General features: G+C 30.9%; 1 protein-coding gene across 1 annotated transcript in view; it reads right to left on the bottom strand.

The window, feature by feature from the left end:
• Positions 1–10195, bottom strand: part of LOC115885724 (proteoglycan 4-like) — a gene marked incomplete at its 3' end in the record, with an annotated part of 50765 nt that extends 40570 nt beyond the window's left edge. The window contains exon 1 of the mRNA XM_030904713.1: positions 9719–10195. The remainder of the gene's footprint in view (positions 1–9718) is intronic.
• Between the last annotated feature and the right edge of the window lie 15095 nt (positions 10196–25290).

Genomic DNA, 25290 nt, shown 5'->3' with positions numbered 1-25290 from the left:
ATATCAAATGTCAAAACTAACTGTCATCTTTAGTTAACTTAATGCCAAAGTTCTAGACCGCTTCGTTTAAAGATGTAGGTACCTAAACTGAATTTTTAAAGTTGACGAGTCAGTCGAAAAATGACATTATGCCGAGAAAATGTTGGCGCAATAATTTTTTATAATTTTCGAAGACAGTCGTCTCAACAAGAATGCTTTGTTGTGAATACCAAGTTGGTTTCTATTTTCGAGTAGTCAACTTTTTGTTGGTAAGGAGAATTTAAACGAAGACGGATCAGTCGTAGAAAGTCCACCAAGAATGGCAGTCCCCAGGAAAACGTTTATGCTGTGTAAGCTGATCAAACCAAGAATATCGACATGGCACATATCGTGAAAAAGAAGCATCATTGGGCATTTCAAAGACCTTAATTCAAAAAAAAAACATAAAGAATTATCTGCAAAAAAATTAGTTACTCGTTGGATCTGTTGACGGAAGAACAGAAAGCAATTAAAGACAATTGGTGTCAAAAAACTCTATACTGGTTTGGTTTGGATTTTCACCTGGATTTATAATTATGAACCCGAAAATTAACGTCAATCGGCTGTTTGGGTGTTCCGAGATGAATCAAAGCTACGAAAGTTATCCGTTCTTGAAGATAGTAGCGACATTTGTCCCAAAAGCGGGCCATGTAGCAACAACTCCTCTGCAAGATCAAGGAACTGTTACTGCTGATTGGTACATATCTATTTGTGTGCCGAAGTAATTGCTGAGTTTCGAAAAACTAACCCTCAACCACGAATGATCCTCCACCAAAACAATGCAAGTTCCCACACAGCTTAAAAAACAATCGAGTTTTTAAACCAAGAAAACATCGAATTGTTGCACCATCCTCCATACAGTCCCGACCTAAGTCCTAACGACTTTTTACTTTTCCTTCCAAAAATTAATAATGAACTGCGTGGTCAAAGGTATTTATTTTAAGTCTATGGTTCCAGTCATTAGGAGATGCAGTCAGCACCTTCAAAAACGCAATTTTGAAGGTACAAGCGAGTGGAATAACTGCTTTCAGAATTGGTTCCAACGGATGCAAAAATGCATTTCTTTTTTGGTGGAGAATACTTCGAAAAACAATAGTGTTTAAAAGTTATCTACTGTTTTTTTTCTACCTCTATATGCAAAATATAAAATATAAATATATATAAATATATGCAAAATATAAAATACAACCCTGAACTGGCTAACCAGTCGACAAAAAGTTGCAAAAATCAGTTTTTATTGCTTCAGATTCAACTTTTTTTTTGGAACTTGGTGAGACATTCTGAAATTGGTGAGACATTGGAGCTTTGAACTTGGTGAGACATTCCATTATAAAATCAGGACATTGAAAGCAGCAAGAGGAATGTCTAATATATATATTATAACTAACTAATATGGTATCCTCTAGGATTACATAAGAATATATAACAAAGTTGTTGAGTAGGTGCTTCCAAAAACACAACTTAAAATAACTGACTTTGTTTTACATGAGATCTCACACATTTTTTAACATTTCATGCTTTTGATGGGATAGTATATGCTGAGTATCTATGTGTCATTAAAGATTCCTTATTTTTGATGGCCAAGTCATCCGCATATCCCGAGTCAGAGTATTCGTTGTTAGTTGTTACTAAGATTTCTAAACAGGTGGTCTCTATTGATAATATATTTATACTAGGTACTACACTATTAATAATACAGTAATTACCATGTACGGTTAGCAGCTGTTACTTCATCGATATAAATATAATTTAGTTATATCACATCGAAATTTTGATAAACCAATATACTTCAGGAACACTACCCGTTATATTACATAACTAATTAATTTATATATAAACTGATACTTCGAAATTTACCGACAATAAAATAATTACACCACTACTTCTACCTAAACTGAATTGTAACTAAAACAAAACAACTTAACCTTGCGAAACAGTTTTCCATATAATTAAAGTAGATTAAAAATAAACTTTATATTAAGTAAGGCAATACCGTGTGTTTTCTCGGCCGATAATTTTAAAATAGGCAAAAATAATTCATATTGTGTTTCCTAATGGCCTAAGAAATCGTTTCAAGTACCCACTGATTTTGAAAATTAAAAAAAAACAACATCCATAAAAGTGAAAATTTGTTAACTGCAATCTATGGATGTATCCGACATAAAACTTATGGATCAAAATATATATGTTTCATGAAAAAATATCATACAAAGATGGCTAAAATTGTAAAATGCATTGTGAAAATTAGACGTTAGAAAGAAAAAAGTTATATCGTTGATTGAAAGAATTGGGAAGATACGCAACCTAATGGGCGAATTCGCGACAAGGCTAATTTGAATTCCCCTTACGTCTCAAGTACTATACGGTGGAGCCTCTGCGGCCAACGCATAAAACACTCATCTTCTCTAATTCGGCTAGCGAAGGCATATCGAAGACGGTGTGGAACCAGGGTTGGCATGATATATATATATATATATATATATCAATGATATATATCGGATATATATCAATGATATATATCATGATATTTATACCCTGATATAAATCATGATATTTATACCCTGATATATAATCATGATATTTATAAAAAAATAAAACTCAATAATCAGAAAGAAAAAAACAAAAAAGATAATATTGATTGGATCTAGGACAATTCAAATCTACCAAAAACTTTGGCAGAAACAGTATCAATTGACTCTGACGAATCTGACGATGATTTACCATTAATCAAATTAATAAATCAAATATAAATTTGTTTGTTGTTAGTTTTAGAATATCTGTTTATTTTTTTGAATTTCCGTTTATTTTTTAGAATTTCAGTTTATTTCTTAGAATTCCTGATTATTTTTTTGAATTTCTGTTTATTTTTTAGAATTCCTGTTTATTTTTTAGAAGCTCTGCTTATTTTTTAGAATTCCTGTTTATTTTTTAGAATTCCTGTTTATTTTTTAGAAGTTCTGTTTATTTTTTAGAATTTCTGTTTATTTTTTAGAATTCCTGTTTATTTTTTAAAATTTCTGTTTATTTTTTAGAATTCCTGTTTATTTTTTAGAATTTCTGTTTATTTTTTAGAATTCCTGTTTATTTTTTAGAAGTTCTGTTTATTTTTTTAGAATTTCTGTATATTTTTTTATATATTTTTGTTTTAATGTTGTTCCTGTCATGTGCAAAGCAACAATAATTAAGTTGAAATAAAAATATTTGCTTGAGCTCTTGATTTTACTTGATACTAAACGCAGTTTTACATAAAAAATAAAAACAACAATAAATATCAAAACTTGATATATATCGGATATATATCAGATATATATCGAATATATATCCGATATTTGATATTTATATAAATATCATGATATTTGTCAACCCTGTGTGGAACTGAAAGCGACAGTGTTGTCATATTAAAATGTGTAATATCTGTAATACGTTTGATAAAAATATCTTTGGATGAAAAATCCGCGTTTATGTATTGAAAATGTATTCGTATTAAACATAGAATAAACAAGAAAAATAAAAATTCATTTATAGGTACTGAATATTTCGTATGATCGAAAAAAGTCCTTTAAATGGCTTGGGAATGACGAAACTATTGACATTTACCATAATATTTTACATATGAAGTATGAAGTAATAGCGATCTTCATTTTCAAACGTTCTTTGTTTAATCATATAATATTATATGAAATTATTTAATGATAGAAATTATTAACGTACTGTGTATTGTACTTATAATCCGTAAATCTACGTATTAATCAGTAGTTATGGCAACCACTCATTCTGTCGACTGAAAGCAGAACTACGATCTGCTACGGTACAGTATTCTTTATCCGCTGCGCTGTAAACGACTATCAGCGCACAGCGGCGCAGAGCTAAACTAAATCTCGGAATTCTCGGACAGGCTGACTATAACACCAGCTACATCTCGAACAGGTTTTGTGCTACGAAATCGCCCATAAGGTTGCGCTTATTTCTTCAATCAACGGTTATAGTATGAGGTTATACCAACGCACAAATTTGGAATAAAGTTTAGTGACAATAATACTACTAGTTTAATTTTCGAACAATATTTTGATATTTTCCTGCAAATATTTGCCTAAAGACCTAATGAACTAAAATTTAGACAAAAGTATTATACATATACTTTTGTCTAAAAAAAGGTTGATTTTTAAAAAAATGTGGATTAGACCGTTTTTCTTTATGAATTTATTTACAAAGTTAGTAGGCCAATATTAATAACTGCACGAAAACTACGGGTCGTCTAGTTTTCGAAGGGGAAGCGTCTTGAACTCCGAGTGTATCGCAGTACCGCCCTCCACTCTACATTCGTAGGCAAATAATAGTATCAACCACTTAGACTCCGCGTCAACCACTAAACGACCCGTTCGTGGACCTACTAATACTACGTATAAACGTAAAGTAGGCTATTATACGTACTCTGCTACTATTATTTACGTAGTAAGTGGAATGGAGGGAAATTCGTTCCAAGTTTGAGACGTTTCCGCTTCGAGTTTGAGACGACCCGTGTGAACTGGTTTAATGAAGCAAATTTTGTAGCTTAAAACTGTTATTTTTAGATACAAAATGAATTTAATAAAATAAATATCATTCAGCGCAAATTTGCGAGTTTGTGGATTAAGCCGTCTTTGCGCTGATAGGATTATATGCGCCTCATATGATGTATGTTCTTTTTGGTTATGAGAACGTGTACAGGTTTTCAAAAATATAAATATAAATCACAAGGGAATGCTTGGGCGTTTCAGATATTAATAGCGCATTTCCTTTTATCAGGCTTAAATCGTCAGGTTATTTAAATGCACACTTTTCTGCATGTTATCTACATAAAGGGAAATTAAAACAACTTTGGGTGCACGTCATCAATGACACCATGCGTCGTCTTATGGAGTTTGCTGGTGGTCGTATTATGATGTGCAACCAATTATACCGGGTGCGTCTCAAAAGTGGCTCACCGCCTATAACTTTTTTATTTTTTCAGTTAAAAAAACGATTTGGTAAGTTATGGTATGTTAGTATATGACATAAATTAGGATTGATTGACGTATTCAATTGTTTTCGGTCACTTCCTGTTACACCGGAAATGACTACCACTTTTGATTTTTAAATGGCACCCTCGGTATTTTTTTACTTTATTCGATAGAAAATAACACTCAGAATAGAATGACATACCATATGTCAACTTTTGAGATTTTCGCATTATTTGAAATTATAACTACGGGTTCGTAACGAAAGTTTGACTCGAAATACCAAGTATGTGGTATCATTGGTATCAAATTATTCGTAAAAAAATGCTTGTTCCAAATATGCTAATGAGTCACACTCGTTCCATTTGAAAAAAGTTTAATATAAAATTCGACACAACGCACGTCCCTGTGTAAAAGGTTCATGTATGTTAGGGGTACATAACAGGGTGCAAGGTTTCTCCCCTGCCTCTGCCGCACTTGAATCAATCCTAAAATCTTCGCTTGGGTTCCCCTACTATTACTACAATATGATCGAAAAAAAAGGCGTCAGCGATGGCTGTGAAATGAAGACTGCTGTTATTTTATATGTGAAATTATATGGGGAATGTCATCGAAGCTCATTTCCAAGCCAAATGGAGACATTTTTTTTCGATCATACGGTAGAAAATCCAGAATATCATCGAAAAAAAAGTGCGTTTGAGTAAGGCTCCGCGCGCACTGCATCGGATCGGACCGACCAGCAAAAGCGACTGCGACCATCGTACATATAGATGGCGCCGGCGTCCACTAAAACATTTCGGCCTGTAGAGGCCAGATTCCTACCTCTACCTATCTACGATAGTCGAGTCATCGCCTTCGCCGTTTCTCGCCGGCCCGATCCGATGCAGTGCGCGCGGAGCTTAACGGGTACTTACGTTACGAAATTATGAACACCACCAGAATAAAAATTGACTTGGTCGATCGAGGATTAAAAACGATTTGCCATCAAAAGAAAATAAATTTTAAGGAGATCTATAAATAACCCTTTATTTTATTGCTGTTTTACGTATTCAGTGTATTTCAAATATGTAAGAAATTGGGACAAAAAAATGTGGATTAACAACGCCGGATTGTCTTAAATAGTATTTTCTAGTAAAAAAATTGAAATAATACGTTAGCTCTTAGAACTTATTCTTTTGTTAACTGATGTCAAGTATTGAAAAACTGTGCATTAGAAGTATCTGAAAGTATCACTTTTTCAGAGTAAAAATATAATTACTGACACGTGTATGGCGAAGGTGTCTGTTATTTTAAATTCAAAAGAAGTTTGTTGTGTCAGATTAACTCTGTCCAACAAGAATTGGACAATAACAGAGGTGTCTGTCATTTTTATTCGCAGGCGAATTGTGTTTTCTGTCATTTTTCATCTGTCCAAATCTTCCGCGACTCTTTGGACAGACTTCTCCAAAAATCTTGTTAAAACATTTTCAAGAATGGTATTTTAACATTGTATTTAAGAAACAAACTTATGTATAAAATCAATAAAATGTAAAAACTATAACACAATTTTGAATAACCGCAAAAAAAATCAAAAATGTTGATTTTCAGGGTTTTTTTTATTATAGAAAGAAATGAAAAAGTTAACAAAATAAAATTAATAAAAAAATATAAATATAAAGGGCGTCAGAGTCAGAGATGGCTTGGAATTTAAATGAAAGATTGCTGTTATTTTGTATCACTTAAAATGGACAATGTCGTCATTTCCAAGCCAACTGGACGCCGTTTTTTTTTCGATCAAACGTTAGATTGCAAAAAGGAACAGAATTAACTGGCTTTCAAAAACTTTAAATTTAAATTGTACTATCCACAAATTAGTGTCAACAAATCAACAAATTAATAAAATAATGTCAACAAATCCCTTTACACAGGAAAAACTGTAATACTGAGAATAGGAACTCTAACTTGAATTATTACTCTGAACTGATTATTTTATCATTGACAACATATACGTATATGATTGGCAAGCACTGCTTTCGTAAAAATTCTACATACTGATAAAACACCTTATTGTACACATACTTTATTTTATCAATATAAACGACTTATTGTTTTCGACATTTTCATACCAATAAAACCGAACAGGACATGGTACATTGGTACAATATGTGCGTTTTTCATGGAGTAGGTACCTACATTTTTCTGAATATTTTATTTTTGAATCATGGCCCTATATGCAATTTACGATACTATTGCAAAAGAATACTTACATATTGCACACAATATATTATCTATGAAATGAATGATAATAATGTTTTAACTTTTATTTCATACAATTAAAATAATTGGTCACTGATATTCAATTTGCATATTATTTTATATGATTATTTTTTTCTTGTAGTTAAATTTAAAGACTGATTCATCATGATATTCATTTCATTCTTAAATAGCTAATCTCTAATATATAAAATTCTCTTGTCACAGTTTTAGTTACCATACTCCTCCGAAACGGTTTAACCGATTTTGATGAAATTTTACACGTATATTCCTGGGTATATTCAGTAGGCCTAAGAATAGTAGTCCACCCCAATTTCTTTTTTCTTTTTTTTTACAAAATTTTTTATTTTTATTTTTTTATGAATTCATACAACCATAAATTTTCATCCTTCTACCATCAACCCCAATTTTTTAATAGCGATATTAGTAATTCAATAATTTGTGTCACAGTTTTAGTTACCATACTCTTCCGAATATTCAGTAGGCCTAAGAATAGTACTCCACCCCAATTTTTTTTTATTTTTTGAACAAAATTTTTTATTTTTATTTTTTTATGATGTGGCATTAAAAAATACACACAACCATAAATTTTCACCCTTCTACCATCAACCCCAATTTTTTAATAGCAATATTAGTAATTCAATAATTTGTGTTACAGCTTTAGTTACCATACTCCTCCGAATATTCAGTAGGTCTAAGACTAGTAGTCCACCCCAATTTTTTTTTGGACAAAATTTTTTAATTCTATTCTTTTATGATGTGGCATTAAAAAATACACACAACCCTAAATTTTCACCCTTCAACCATCAACCCCAGTTTTTTAATAGCGATATTAGTAATTCAATAATTTGTGTCACAGTTTTAGTTACCATACTCCTCCGAATATTCAGTAGGCCTAAGAATAGTAGTCCACCCCCAATTTTTTTTTTATTTTTTGAACAAATTTTTATTTTTTATTTTTTTATGATGTAGCATTAAAAAATACACACAACTCTAAATTTTAACCCTTCGGGGTTGATGGTACAACCCCAATTTTTTAGTAGCGATATTAGTAATTCAATAATTTGTGTCACAGTTTTAGTTACCATACTCCTCTGAAACGACTTGAGCAATTTTGATGAAATTTCATATCTATATTCAGTAGGTCTGAGAATAGGTTGTTATCTATTTGTTGTAATCCCTAAGTGATAAGGATGAATCACCCCAATTTTTTTTTATGTTTTGCACAAAATTTGAAGGTTCTTATCCCGGGAATTCAAGACGGGATCTCGATTCCAAGAATTGGAAACCCCACTCACAGTTGTTGACACTCATTTTAACTGATATTAAATTACTACTGCTAGACCCAAAAAAACGGCGTCAAGTTACCTTATATGTAGTTTAGTGCAAAATTATGGTTTTGGATCGTCATCTCTAAGGACTACATTTATTTTTTCGATCATTAGGTATAATTACAAGAAATAAAATTATCTATAAGCGATCTAAATCTTACTATTTACAGTAAGTTTTAGAAGTTCTTCTTGCTTATTAATTATAAGTAGGTATTATATGAGAAAAAAACGGCGTCAAAGACGGCTTGGAAGTGACCATCGTTGTCATTTTCTATGCAAAATTACATGGCGAATGTCACCAAACGTTTTATTTCCAAGCCAACTGGAAGCTTTTTTCGATCATATGGTATTATAGTCATTAACAGTTTTTTTTTCTTATAATAAACTAAAATTGAAGAATTAAGTATCTAAAAATATTTTTTTGCTGAAATCTGACAGCTTCCAGATGTGCAAAATCTAGTAACTATTCGAGTAAATATTTTTCTAGAGTAATGTTAAGTACCTAGCAGAAAGAATTTACTGTACGAATTAATTTTTTTATAAATAAACAATTATGTATTAAAAATAACTTTATTTATAGATGTTAGATTAACTTGTAACTAACACAATATACACTAAATGGGCCTTAATTTAACTTAAGAAAAACAACTACATATACAGTTTATTTATTTATATAAAACCCAGATGATTTGCTAAGATAAACAACCTAATGATTGCCGATCAATGACTTAACCCGAGACAGGGCACAATATAAACAAACGACGATAAACATAGAAATAATTTGTTTACAATGTAAATCCTTTGACTCGTATAAAATCAATGAGAAACTTATCCATAAACATACATGACCTCAGCATTGACATTTAGGGAAAAGAAGGTAGACGGCCTTACAAAAGAGCCCGCCCCTGTTTTCTTAATATATAAAAGTAAAAATATGCAAATTGAACTCAATGCCGGCACGGCGTAGGTTAGAACAATATAAATCTCTGCATAATTGGATACAAGACCACTTTTTTCTATTATTACTGAATATTTATTTGAGAGTGTCGTAATTGAAAAATTAACATAAAAACAAGGGCACTATGTGAACAGTTATGTTTGAAGTACTTTCTTAAAATATAGGGTTATTAAATTACTCACCTTCCGTGTAAACTCACTCCAGGAAATTACGGAAGGGAGGACTATCCCGGCACTTAGGGACAGGACGAGCACAACGAAGAAACGAATAGGGAAAAAGGCTGAGACATGTCAAAATCGGTTTTCATATTGCACTTGTTTTACGTTAAACTCACTGAAAACACGGGTGTACGGAGCAGCTCGGTCGTTTAGCGGCAGGTCCACTTTATTTTACTAACATCATTCCGATATCGGAATGAAAACATTCGTCTTGGACTGGTTTTCTTCAGTGTCGGGAACTTGTACGAGAGCAACAACCGGAGTCGACTTTTTGCGCAGGACACTCACACCCGGAACATTTTCGACCAATCGGTATGAAATTTCGCAGCGGGAGATTCGAAATAGAAATTTAACTGGTATCCGGAAATATGAAAATGGCATAGATTTAAATAAGAACTGGATCATGAATATAAATCGAACTTAATGGCATTTTTAAGGGCCAATCAGACAATCATGCTGTTTTATAATTTGTAATATGATAAAAGCTGCTTATTGGTTAAATAAAATAAAATTTAAGCAAGGAAATTAATACATACCTCAAATTTTATTTCTGGTGTCCATTTTATTTTTATAAAAATAACGAAGATAACTTAATTGATGAGCAATCAATAAAGATTTTTTAAAGAAAAAGTACAATTAATATATAGTCTGTCCAATTAGAGGATCCGTGACAGATGTGTCTGCCGTTTTAATTCATACGTAAATGGTATTCTCTGTCATTTCTTGGATATCGTCTATCAAAATTTTCCCTCATTTGTTGGACAGACTATACCTATGTTTTGGAAAACTCTATCCAAGGAAGGAAGGGACGATTTTTACAGAAGGTATTAAATATTTGAAAGAAAAAACAATTTTCTCCTCAAGTAAAATTACCGAAAATAGGACAAGTATGATACCAGTAACAGTGACAATTCTGTCATTTTAATTCATAAGTAAATTGCTTTTTCAGTCATTTTTTTTGGAATTGTGTTTTCTTTAATTTTTTGTATGCTCTCTGTCGAAATTTTCATTCGTTGGACACGCAACAATATAGGTATACGGTATATTGAGATGGAGTGGGATTAATGTTTTCTACAAGCGAAAAGCATTTCAGAAATTTCTCATAGTTTTGAATTAAAATACAACTGTCGCCGTCATACACTCTTTCGCTGGACAAACTTTTTTTTCTCTCTAGTTATTTCGTTATTTGAGACAAAATAAAATTAATTATTAACAGATGTTTATTAAAAATATATTTTTTTGACAGTCAATATTTTATAATTTAAACTTATCCAAGACTTATCTAAAACTTATTTAAATCTATAGGGATATTCGCATCATTCGCATCAACAGGAAAAATAAAAACAATTTATTGATTTATATAATGTACGAAATATATTTTACAAATCAATTATTTTATAATGTATTTTTACGGATTAACTACCAACTAATATTTTTACTATTTATTCAAAAAAATGTATTAGAAAATTAAATCAGTAATACAGTGATCACAAATAGACAAATTTTTAAATATTTATTACTATCTACAGCCTTTTTACAATATAAACTAAACATGAGCCATGAGCTACATCAACGTAAGAATATAAACAATAAGAAAATAATAGTTAAAATAATAAAATACAGTTCCTTTTAATCTCATTATCCTAAATTCTTACATTTGACGTTCTAATTATTTAGGATGTTTATTTAAAAAAAAAATTGCAGTTTCTATCAGCGGCGCATTCTTTTTCAAAATAGTATGCATACTCAGGGGCGGATCCAGGATTCGGAAAAGGGGAGGGGCTAGAAGTACATACTCCGGACTCCTTTCTGACATAATAAATTAATAATATTGTATTACATGATTGAACAAAAGGGGGGGGGGGACTAAAGCCCCCGAAGCCATCCCCGTGGATCCGCCACTGTGCATACTCACCATAGCACCTGTTTTAACAATATCAAATTTTTGTATCTAGATTCACAATGTATAATACTGCATGATCAAAAATATTGTTAATGGTGAACATCAGTTGTATTTTAAAGAAAATTAGACAAAAAACTTTGATAAAACTAAACACAGGCATATGCGGCAGTATTAATTTTATATTTACTAATTATTTAAAAAAAATATCAGCATTCATAAATCAGTACTTACTTACACATATACACATTTTTACAGAATTTTAAATAAAAGTTGTCGATAATATTTTAGCAAACTATTGTACAATGATTGTACACATAAAATCACGTGAAAATAATATCCTAATAAACTGAACGAAGGAAATACAGAATACCTACAAATATTAAGTTTGAAAACGTAATTTGGCTGCTGAAATGTCCTATATTACAACAGCAAGTACAGTAAAATTTATTTTACTAAATTAGGTAAATAAAATGATTATCCAACTAGACAATATCTTATATATATATATATATATGTACACTAACCCATAAAAATTATGGAAATGATATAACCCCATCATTACCTGATAATTACATATATTTACAATGAAGATTCAGTCGCTAAGTGGAGATTTGTAGGTGCTTTCATATGATAAAATGGCCTTAAATAACTAATCTGTCAATTGAGAGAAAATATTATGGTTTTCGGAGACGACATCCAATAAATGACAAAAAATACCATTCAATCAAGTGGGCTTTGACTTTCACATTTAATTCTAACAAAATTTTGCATAAGATTTTTTTATCTGTCATACACAGCACCCTCGATCATAAAACTTTTTGATGATATTAAACAATGCATTATTAAGATGGTAAATCGTAAATAAGAATTTTCCTGTCACTGTCATATATTCTTTTTCTGAACAGATTATATCTGAAGGTGTCTCAATATCTACAAAACAGTGATAGTTGTATGTCCTTTTAATTTACATGTAATTTATATTTTCTGTCATTTTTTGGATGACGACTGTCAAAATCTTCCCTGACTCGTTGGATACAGACTTATTTATTATAGACGTGATTGACGTGACGTGATTTATTATAGACATGATTATAGACGTGATATATAGCTCTTCTAGCGTAACTTTAGCCAGTGTGGACTACAATCAGGCAGAGCAACCAAAATAAATATTTTTTTTAAATAAAAATAAGTTGGTATGAGTAAATCCAGAGTTGGACTTAATTCAAATTAATTAATAGAAAATACCATTTTAATTATTTGGACAGTTTATATTCATGATATTCTCTTAAATGCTGCTAAATTGAATATACTAAAATCACAGATTAACTTACAGATGTGGCACTTATTTCACCTTGCTGATAAACGCCGCCGTGACCTCGGACCTTTAATAGGGTTATGGCGTTGTCAACTTCTTTTTTTTTTTGGAATGCATTGATGCCTTTTGTAAAAAATGTTTTCCCAATTGAAATACCTAATCTGTGACAAATTTTTTTTATAGTGATCTTACTGATAAATCTGTGTTCATCAGTGCTAAAAAGTAGTGAGAATAAAAACATTACAAGACTAATATATCTTAAAAATCAAAATATTCTTATTAATAAAACAGACATTTACATGATTTCAATGAAAAAAAGCTACGTGAGAAGAACTATATGACACAAAAATATTGTAAATCATTTCAGATACCCATGTTTAATGTATTTGTTTCGTTCGTATAAATAAAAAAAAACTTGTGCATATAATGTTACAATAGTTCATATTTCCTATTCTCCAATTTTAAGGTTTAACAAAGTTGAAAATACATTACAGCTAAAAATAAAATATTTAGAAAAATAAAAGAATTTTTTTATCTCATATGAGATCAAAGTAGCAACATTATACAAAAGCATAATAAGTATACCACCTTAATCATATTTTTAATCTTTGACTATAAAATTTTAATATTTGGAAAATAAGAAAAGTCAATATTTTAGTTTTAAAATCATTAGGAGTCCCAATGTTAAAAATAAAGCGAAATAATCGTATATCATACAAAATCCAAACAATAAATAGTCGTTATATATTGCAAAAATAAATTTAATTAAGATTATATACATATTTTACCCTTATTGCAAATGAAATTTTACTATAGGTAGTAATGTACATTTGTTCTGATCAATTAATCAAAATAAATGATGTAATTATAGTATAAAAAATACTTTTTTAAAATTATATGTATATTGTTGCACATAATTAAATTTATTTTCCTAATAAAATCACTGCAAAATCTTATAGGTTATGAAAATTTATAAAAAAATTAAATACTAAAATCGCACCGCTGGAATTCAGTATATTATGTATTAATTTTTTAAGATGAATTTAAAATATTAAAACATATTTACTTTGTCCAAAAAATTGTGAGTGTAATTACGTTATATGAAATACTTTGCATATTATTGCAATTTTGGGTTCCTTCCTGATGCATTGATTTCAAGATTTATGTTTTTAATTAAATTTTTAAAAAATGTTGCAAAATATACTATATTTAGTACGCAGAAAGAAAAAAATCGTGGGTGTTTGGGAAGGCTCGAAAGGAAACATTGTTTTTGCGACGTTTCGCGACTTTATTGTCGCTTCTTCAGGCACCAAAACATATATTATGAATGTTTGTACGCATAATATGGATTAATATATGTTTTGGTGCCTGAAGATGCGACAATAAAGTCGCGAAACGTCGCAAAAACATTGTTTCCTTTCGAGCCTTCCCAAACACCCACGAATTTTTTCTTTTTGCGTACTAATTATTACTGGGAACTAACAATAATCATAATGTAATACTATATTTATTTTCCTTAAAATTATCTAAAGAAATTTATTAATAACTTTTAAGAATCATGTATACTGATCAAAGAGGAATTCAAAACTGGAATAATATATAGAATGTTTCGTTTAAAAAAACACCCAACTCACTCTCGCTGTTTTGAGACACTCTGTACATACAAGTGAAAATATTTTACTGAATTACGTCCTAGTACATCATAGAATAATTAATAAGAAATATTCTTATTCTGAGACCTTCATTATAGAACCCAGAAATGTCCGACGCACTGTTGTAGGATCCTGTATATGAAGATATACAGGTGCCATTTAAAATTCTTCGTTAAAGTTGTTTCCTTTAAAAATCGAATGTCACTTCCGGTTAAATCGGAGATGAGACTTGACTGAGGTTTAATGGAAAACTTATTTTTTATAAAATTTGGAAGCCAAGTTCCCAAGTTACTTGATACAAAGCACTCAAAACTTCTGAGAAATCACCAATCAAATGATAACCTTTCAGATCATACAAGAAAAAACTGACAAAAAGACTGATTTCAAAGAAACAAAGTACAATAAAACATTAAACTGTCAGCGATTTTCTAGGAAAACAATTAGTATTTAACGATATAACTTTAATTTCTTTACAAAAATTAATGTAATAGTTAAAGATATCCTTTCTTATTTTAATCTTAAATATAAGAACATTATACATACATACGTACATACTATGTAAGTCTATTTTCGTAGTATTATTCACCGCCTGTCCCGGTATCTCTGACGTAATTCTCTCTCTCTGTCCCTATCGCGCCCTCTATCACGTTCCCTCTCTCTTTCTCTCGAACGTTCTCTGTCCCGAGAACGCTCTCTTTCCCTAGACCGATCCCTGTCTCTCGATCTGCTCTCGTTGTTTCGCCAAAGAAATTCATCTACAGATCGTTCGTAGGATCTCTTGTCGGCGTAGCCCACTCTGGTTGAGGAATAGTCTAGGGAGATTGTATCGTAATACCTAAAACACAACAAATGCTTACAATCCTGTGGTATTTTAGACTTTTTAACAACCCCCACGTTTCACACCCCCCGCGTGATCTATGACGCAATTGTATTGTGACTAGCGGTGGGCGAAACGGTTATTTTTAAATAACAGTCGAAACTGTTACCGTTTATTTTTTATAACGGCTTAAAATAACCGGTTTCTGATCGGACATGGTTTGATTTTATTGTTAAACATCTAAAAGATTATACACATAGTCCAAATTGTCGTAGAATCATAAAAATCTTCTTAATAATAAATAATAATGTAAAAAATAAAATTTACAAATCAAGCTCTATCTTAATTTTTTGAATATCTGTATGTTATATTAATAACAATTAAAAAAATAATATTATCATTAATATTTAAAAAAAAAATAATAGCTTAGACATTCATTCGTTTATTTAAAAATGACTAAGTATTACTGCGAAAGAAAAACTTTAAAGTAAATAAATGTATAAAAATAAGTTTGCAGAAAGCAAATAGTAATGATAAATTTGCTAAAAACAATTCTAAAATGAGAAGCTTGGTCAAAACAATTTTCTGTAATTCAGTTATTATCAATAATTATTTTTATTAATTTAACAATTTTTCTTACCATGCACTAGAATTGATGCCAAAAAATATGAAGAAATCCTTTAATATTAAAAAAATATTACTTTCCAACTATTGAAATAAATTAGGCTCTGCGGAAATATTTCATAAACTTCTTTCCAAAACATTTCTTTAGAAAAAATATACACAATTTAGTGATGGGCATTACGATTCTTTTTAGTGAATCGAATCACACGATTCAATTTCTCATATTGAATTGACTCCTACGATTCGTTCATTTGAACGAACCACATGCACAATTTACGTTCCATAAAAACAAGAATCATAACTGGCACTACCGGCGATAATTTGGCCAGACAATTACTTAAGGGAACAGAAAAATAAATATACAATTCTTTCATTTGTTTTTCAACACTTTATGACACTGGCGTAATTAGATTGATTATTTTACCAATAATATTAAATTATCGAATGTAATACCACAAGATGTTCCGGGATTACCGAATAATACTTTTACCTGACACGAAATGCGTTACCTGGCAACACTACGACTCCGAAGGAGGAATTTGTATCAATTATAAAATACAAATTCAACAAAAAATAGTGAGAAAATATCATAATCAAATCTAGAAAGGTATTTAAATATATAGAAAATAATTGAATCAAAATGCAAACAAAAATATAGAGACAACAAATGGCAATCCATCAATCTAGTCATAGCTATCAATCAGTTCAGATCATTTGGTCTATCAGTTATACATAGACATACCACCAAAAATCATGTTTCTTTTTGTACAGCTGTTCAGAGTTGGGAATTATTTGGTATAATTTGTTTTATATTTGTCATATTTTATACTGGCGTATAAAACGTATTATTCTCAAATTATACGCCATAATAAAAAGGTTGTATTAAACAGTACCGTATGATCGAAAAAAAAACGTCCAGTTGGCTTTGAATTGACGATCGATGACATTCCATATATAAAGCAGAGAACACATATACACGATCGCGATCGCAGAAGGAAGTGAACGTACACAGGCGACATTTTATTTTGAATCGCGGTGTGATTAGTGCGTAAAAAAGTGTCTCAATGGATCGATTATTGGAAGAAGGGGCACTGCTCCTTGCAATATTATTAGATGACGAAGAAAAATGCAATAATAACAGACAAAGGTAAAAAAAATATTTTTTTTTCGCACATTTTTGTAGTCCGGATGTGACATATCATCATCAAAAACACATTATGTTTTTTCACACGTTCAATTAATTTTTCTGTAAAATCGGCCATCAGTAGAAATACTTACGATCTGCGATCAAATGCAACCTGCTGTGTTTGATCGCTAACCGCTAACGCCGAATACCACGCGATTGAACGCTGCAGATGGACATCTCATGGATCACAACCTTATCGCTAACAGGTCGTTACAAGTATGTGCGGCTTATTTCTTTGCGATGGACGCAATTGATCGCGATCGCGTATATTTATTCTCCGCTTAAGCTACACGCTCACTGGTGCGATCACGGTGGCGATCACGATCACGATCAGGGCAGCGATAACATGAGTGATCATTGTAGCACACCAACGCGTTCACGTTCACCGCCGTACCTATATGTAGTGCACCATCCTGTAGGTATATACAGGTACAAATTAAAAATGTGAATTATGTATACCGAAAAAAAAACATTCTTAAATATTTAGTGACAAACTTTTTATTTTTAATTCTATTATTTTTGTAACTTGGATTGGATAAATCATATAGAATTTTGTGTACTTTTACAGCCTTAATTAGCTGCTCTGTTAACTCCATTTCTAAATTGCAACAAGAAAAAAACACACAAAATAACGAAAAATTCCTCAAAATCAGTTGGGTCGCGATCACGCGATCAAACTCGACAAGTTGAAGCTACACGCACACTGGTGCGATCACGGCCGCGATCACGATCTCCACGCGGCCGCGGCCAAAAGTTGCTGAAGAATCCATATGAGCCGTTTCACATTGGCGCGATCGAGTTTTGGAGACGAAGCGGCTTGGTGGCGTTCTATTCTGCGGTGGCGATTAGATTCAACTTGTCGAATTTGAGCGCGTGATCGCGACCCCACTGATAGGAATTTTCCGTTATTTTGTGTGTTTTTTCTTGTTGCAATTTAGAAATGGAGTTAACAGAGCAACTAATTAAGTTTATAAAACTACACAAAATTCTATATGATTTTTCCGATCCAAGTTACAAAAATAATAGAATTAAAAATAGAAAATTTGAGACAAAATTGGAGTTGCAATTGGATTGCATAGTACATTTTTATTGTTTAAGTTTAAATTTTGTAGGTGAATATTAAAGAATGTTTTTTTTTTCGGTATACATAACTCACATTTTTAATTTGTACCTATGTATACCTACAGGATGGCGCACTAAATATAGATACGGCAGTGAACGTGAACGCGTTGGGGTGTGCTAGAATGATCGCTCATGTTATCGCTGCCCTGATCGTGATCGTGATCGCGGCCGTGATCGCACCAGTGTGCGTGTAGTAGTAATCTGATCACCACTAGTATTAAATGGTTTTATACTCGTAATAATGTCACGCTGCTTGCAGATCACGCCACGATTTTTAACTAAGGGTAAATATACAGTATATTATAACTCTGAGCATAGTGAGTATACTATAGGTCTGTTCCAACCGGCCGCAGAACCGTCACCGAACGATCACGCTCGTGCGCAGTAATTCAAATGTGTTCCAACCGATGTGTTGCTTGTGAGTTTGTGTGGAGTAAATAGTTCGGAAATTTTAAATTGTACACTTTCATAATTATCTATAGATAATAATTAATGATGAGTGACGATGATGATTTCTTTACCTCCACTTCATATAGTGACAATTTGGAGTTGCTGCCTAGTGAAAGGGTGAAAAATGAACAATATTTAGATAAGCTTTAATCGTATTTTCTTGTTTCCTCGAACAAAAACAAAAAACCGATCGATACACGCACGCCTGACACTTTTGACAGTCCCAAAAACAATCCACGAATCCACAAAGCGTTCCAACGTTGATACCATGGGGCGGGCACTCCTGCGATTTGACAGGTCTTTATTTTTAGTACCTGCCCGCACCGCAGAGTGTGCTGTGGTCGCTTTCAGACGTCACCCCACTCCCCAAACTGTCGATCGGACACAATTTTCGCGTCGCACGTGGGATACGCGGTCGGTTATTTGTATCCTGCTCTCCGTGCTGTTCGTTTCGTTACTGTAGTGGTGTGATTCGGTATTTTTCCCAATATATTTGTCCAAAATGGTATTCCGTTGTTGTGTTCCTGGCTGTAGAAATACTAACAAAGATGTGAAAACACATTGCCTACCAAAAGACTCTGAGGTAAGAATCTACCTTTAATTTTTATGTTATTATATCTTAATTCAGTCCATTTCAATTAAAAGTTACCAAAGTTTGTCTTAGAATCTCATTTTAAAAATATTAGATTCTACTAAATTGTAGTTTTTCCATTATTTTGTTTTAGTAAATATTCTATACTCTGTTATTTTATACTAGGTACTTAATTATTTTTTGTTAACAGAGTTTATCTGTATTTGTTTATTTAATTATTTTTATATGTATAATAAGTATTGTTTTTATAGATGAGAAGAATGTGGTGCCAAGCAGTAAATCGGCTTGATTTGGTAGATGTGAGCGATAGGAAAAGGCATAATTTTAGGATATGTGATATTCATTTTTCAGAAGATTCTAAATTTGTAATGGTTAGAAACAGAACAAATTTGAAATATACTGCTGTTCCAACATTATACTTAGGAGGTAAGATAATAATTCTGGCTAGGGAATATCAAATAAGGGTGGCTGCAACGACCTCCCGTAATCCTCCTGTTAAAACAAAACAATTCGTTTTTATATATAAAACCAGCTGTTATGTTTTAACAGCAGGATTATGGGACGTCGTTGCAGCCACCCGAAGCAAAATATTAAATTTTGTTATTTTAAGAACAAAGCATTAAATGATTTATTTTTGAAATTTTCAGTTAAATTTAAAACGGGCATTCTAATTCTTTAGTATTGTATGAAGCAATCATAACATTGTTTTGAAATTGAAATTCCCTATTGCTGAGAAATAGAATGTAACTTTTTTTGTGACATTTCTAAATTTTTGAAAAAATAGCTAATGTATAATGCAAAAAACGGCGTCTAGTTGGCTTGGAAATGAACATCGATGACATTCTGCATATAATAATATTACGTACAAAATGACAGCGACCTTCATTTCATAGCCATCGTTGACGCCATTTTTTTTCGATCATATTGGATATATAGACCAAATATAATGAATGGTTTTTATTTAGAATTCAATTATAACTGTGCCTTTATGACAGTTATTGTATTTTTTTATTTATTGACCATATTAAAATACCTTCAGTAAAATTTATTTAACTTTCATATAGTTTAGTTAAGTCTAAATAGTTTTTATTTAGAATTCTATTATAATTGCACCTAAATGACCTCTATATACCATTTTTTAATTTATGGGTCATATTATAATACCTTCAGTAAAATTAGGGTATATTAAGTGTTTCATATAGTTTAGTAAGAAATGTAAAAAATATAGTATAATAGGTAGACAATTTATTTCTCAAAAAAAAAACACCTGGAACAATTGCAAGAGATAAGAAAGTTATATACCTATAAACAAAAGCCTCTGCAGTTACCCCTTAGGAAACACAGATAATATATAACTCTTTTTTTATATAGCTTTCTTATTTCTTTCAATTTTTTTAACATAGAACAGGGGTTTTCGTTCTTGTTCAAAAATTTTTGCTCCTTGTTCACAAATATATAGTTGCCATAAAAAGGTTCAACTTGAATACAAATATCTAACACTATAAATGTCTAAATACGTCTTGCATCAAAAATATGCTAATATTATAAAATAAAGTTTAATATGCAAAATAAATATGAAAATTACAATTTTAAACAATTAATGGCTTAAACATGCAAATTTATTTTTTAATATCAATATTTATTTATTGGAATATCCTTCACCATTTTTACAAAATTCATAAAAAAATAATAAGTATAATATACATATGTATAATTAATAAAAAAATTGGGTGCCAATGAAAAACTTAGGAATTTTCTATAAGTATAAACCTAAGTATGTATTACAATTTATTTCAGGAAAATATTTTAACGTCTAACAGGGTGGTTCAAACAAGTGTGAGCGTATCGGGATGATTTTTTTGACCAAACACCCTGTATATTATTTTATTTTTGGCTTCCTTTCAGATCACTTTACATAACCCCTAAGATATTAAATATATTTTGATAGTTTTAGAAATATTAATAATTATTAATTATTTTTTTATGAATTTTGTAAAAATGGTGAAGGATATTCCAATAAATAAATATTGATATTAAAAAATAAATTTGCATGTTTAAGCCATTAATTGTTTAAAATTGTAATTTTCATATTTATTTTGCATATTAAACTTTATTTTATAATATTAGCATATTTTTGATGCAAGACGTATTTAGATATTTTTTTAAATTTATTTAAATTTAAAAAAATCCTTTTTCAAAAAAATTATTAAAAATACAAGAAATGTTCTGATATCAAAACTATACTAGGTATTTACTATAGTTGGTCTGTACTTACGTTGCTATAAATATCGTAATCTTAACCATATAGGGTGTTCAAAATTCTATACCACACTTATAATAAATCTAAAATATAAAATAGTTTTTCATCGTTTTTTTTTAAAATGGAACCGCTAAAAATTTTAAAATATTTTAAATACAAAAAATGATAATTTTTTATTTCTCAACCTAACAAATAAATAATATATAGGGTGTTCCATTTAAAAAAAAACGAACAAAAACTGTTTTATATATTTTAGAAAGTTTGGCATAGAATTTTGAACACCCTGTATGGTTTAAGATTCTGATATTTATAGCAAAGTAAGTACAGACCATAGTAAGTACCATATAGTAAATACCTAGTACAGTTTTGGTTTCAGGATATTTCTTGTATTTTTAATATTTTTTTTAAAGACTGAATTTTTTTTTTATTTATCAATATTTCTGAAAGTATCAAAGCATATTTAATAATATCTTAGGATTATGTAATGTGATTAAAAAGGAAGCTGGTTTTTTATTATAGTAGCTACAGATACCAGACACACTGTCCGGATCCATATAAAGTAGTACAAATGACTTTCGAACCGTGGCAACCTATCTGGATCTTAAACTATTGTTTTTATAAAAATATAGTATTAATACAATCAATGAAAATATTTTATATATTTCTTTTATATTTTAAATGTTCCATCACCAATTGAGAAATTATGTACAGCCTCAAATGTTGAAGTTGCTGAGGAACTTAAGTTATATTTATTAAAAATTTGAGAAAATATGTATTTGTATGTTTTTGTTGCAATTTATAATACTATTTTTATTTTTAGTTGCTCCACCATTAGAAACATCTTTGAGTAACTTAGCTTCAACAAGTAGTGAAAGTCTTGAAAGTCCAGTAATCCCGCCTGTTGCTTCTCAAAGCTGCACATTCAAGTGCACTCCAAAGAGAATAGGTAAATACTAATGTTTTTCTCATGTTTCTTATTGTCAATGATATTGTTTGACATTTTCTATCTTAAATTATAAGTTTATTAACTATTAATAAACTGTTATATGGCATCAAGTGGGCTTGGAAATGACGATCAGTGAAGTTTTCCATATAATTTTACTTGCTTGTTTTTGTTGCCATTTTTATAATACTATTTTTATTTTTAGTTGCTCCACCATTAGAAACATCTTTGAGTAACTTAGCTTCAACAAGTAGTGCAAGTCCTGAAAGACCAGTAACTCCGCCTGTTGCTTCTAAAAGCTGCACATTCAAGTGCACTCCAAAGAGAATAGGTAAATAATCATCTTTTTCTCATATTTCTTATTGTCAGTGATATTGTTTGACATTTTCTATCATTTAAATTATAAGTTTCTTACTACTGATAGTAAGAAATAATATTTTGTATAAAAGTACACAGTAAGTTTATTCTATTGTTTGTTTTAGGCTCATCCATTAGAAGAAGTCTTTTAAAAGAGGTTGGTGTGACTAGGGTAACTAGTTTAACACCTAAAGCCCGAAAATTATATATGGCGGCTACAGATCTGAAGAAGATTGCACGGCGCTTAGATGACCAAAATGCCAGTAATAAAGATCGTCTTGCTGAAGCTCTACAATACAGTAACACTACTGAATTTTTAAAGAACAAGATGTCAGAGCGATGTTTAAATTTTATCAATTGCCAAATTAGGATGTTACATAAAAATGCTAGGGGGCGCCGCTTTACATTTGATGACAAAGTGTTTGCTCTCTCTCTTCTAAAGCAAAGCCCAAAGGCCTATAAATTATTAAGAGCAACATTTGCTTTGCCATCACGTAGAACGCTTATGAATTTGTTAAATAAAATTCATTTTACTACTGGAGTTGTACCAAAAGTTATGGAAACTCTGCAGATTTCAATACAAAAATTGGACTGTTTAGATAAAACGTGTGTACTCATGTTTGATGAAATATCCCTAGAGCCAACATTGACATATGATAAGAAATGGGATACAGTTGTAGGATTTGCTGATTTAGATCAAAAAAGAAGTTTAAGATTTGCAGACCATGCCTTAGTGTTTATGGTACAAGGGTTAAGGAAAAAATGGAAACAGCCAATTTCCTTCCATTTTACTCAAGGGGGAATTAATTCCGATCAGCTCAAAGTATTACTTAAAGATACAATTCTCGCACTTCAGCAAATAGGGCTAAATGTGATCTGCACAGTTTGCGATCAATATTCTGCAAATGTTAATGCGATAAAAAAATTGATTATGGAATCGCCAAGAAAGAGTGCACAAGCAGATATATTTCAAATAGGGCAACATGAAATTGTTGCCATTTACGATCCACCCCACTTGTTAAAAGGCGTCAGAAACAATTTAATAACAAATAAATTAAGATTTGTTGACAACAATGTCGTTAAAGAGGCCAATTGGGATCACATTGTACACCTATATGAATTGGATGAAGGAGATTTTAATACGAGAATGTGCAACAAATTGACGGATGCTCATATCTATAAAGAGAAATTGAAAAAAATGAAGGTGAAAAATGCAGCCCAAGTTTTTTCTCACAGAGTGTCCTCAACATTGAGATGGACCGTTAAATATGGTAAGCTTAATTTTGATATAAATATTTTAGTCTTTAATCCTGTATTGTATTTCATTTTTTTATAATTCAAATTAGATATTAAAAAATATATTTTGTTACAGGCCAGCAAGGACTACTTCCACCAGCTGCTGAAGGCACTGCCAATTTCTTATCATTTATGGACCAGGTATTTGACAGTGTCAATGGTTCCACTTTTGAAGCCGACCAAGGCAAAGAATTAAGGTGCTGTGTCAAAGATAGATCCAACCATTTACAATTTTGGGAAAAAAGTGTACAAACATTTAACTCTGTTAGGTTTATAACACCTAAAGGTGAGAAGATTCCACCTACAATCCAGAATTGGATAAAAACTCTAAGAGGATTCATATTCCTGTGGAAACAGTTACATAAACTTGGCTTCAAGTATTTTTCTCCCAGAAGGGTTAACCAAGACCCACTGGAGAACTTTTTTGGGTGTATAAGAAGTCATGGCGTCAGGAATGTGAATCCTACATGCTATTCCTTTGTATCATCATACAAAACATTAATAATCAATAATTTTACCTCCCCGCATTCTATAAACTCAAACTGTGAAGAGGACGATAGCACAGCTTTAAATTCTCTAAAAGTTTTGTTACATGTCACACACGTTGAAGGGGAGGTTTCTGAGGAAGATGATGAAGCAGAATTTAATGTAGAATTTGAGGTCCCGCAAAATACTGGAATTGTTGCAACACATGCCTACATTGCAGGTTACATCAGTAGACAAATCAAAAAGAAAATAGGCAATTGTTCTGTATGTTTAAATCAGATGAATGCTTCATCGTCTTCTGAAGAACATTCTTTAATAGATGAAAGAAAATACAATGAGAATAGCAAACTCACAAAACCAAAAACACAGTTTCGAAGAGTTTTTTCTTATATGGCTATTTTATTTACAAAAATTATTTCTAAATATATCATTGGTCCTCATTTAAAAAATAAGTTAAGCCGAGTGTTTACAAAAAAACTATACAATCCATTTCTATGTACAGATCATGATCTGTTTAACATATATATAGATAC

Source organism: Sitophilus oryzae, unplaced genomic scaffold (assembly GCF_002938485.1).
Source record: "Sitophilus oryzae breed Bouriz unplaced genomic scaffold, Soryzae_2.0 scaffold_41_pilon_pilon, whole genome shotgun sequence".
NCBI lineage: Eukaryota > Metazoa > Arthropoda > Insecta > Coleoptera > Curculionidae > Sitophilus > Sitophilus oryzae.
This window is presented reverse-complemented; position numbering and strand designations above follow the sequence as displayed.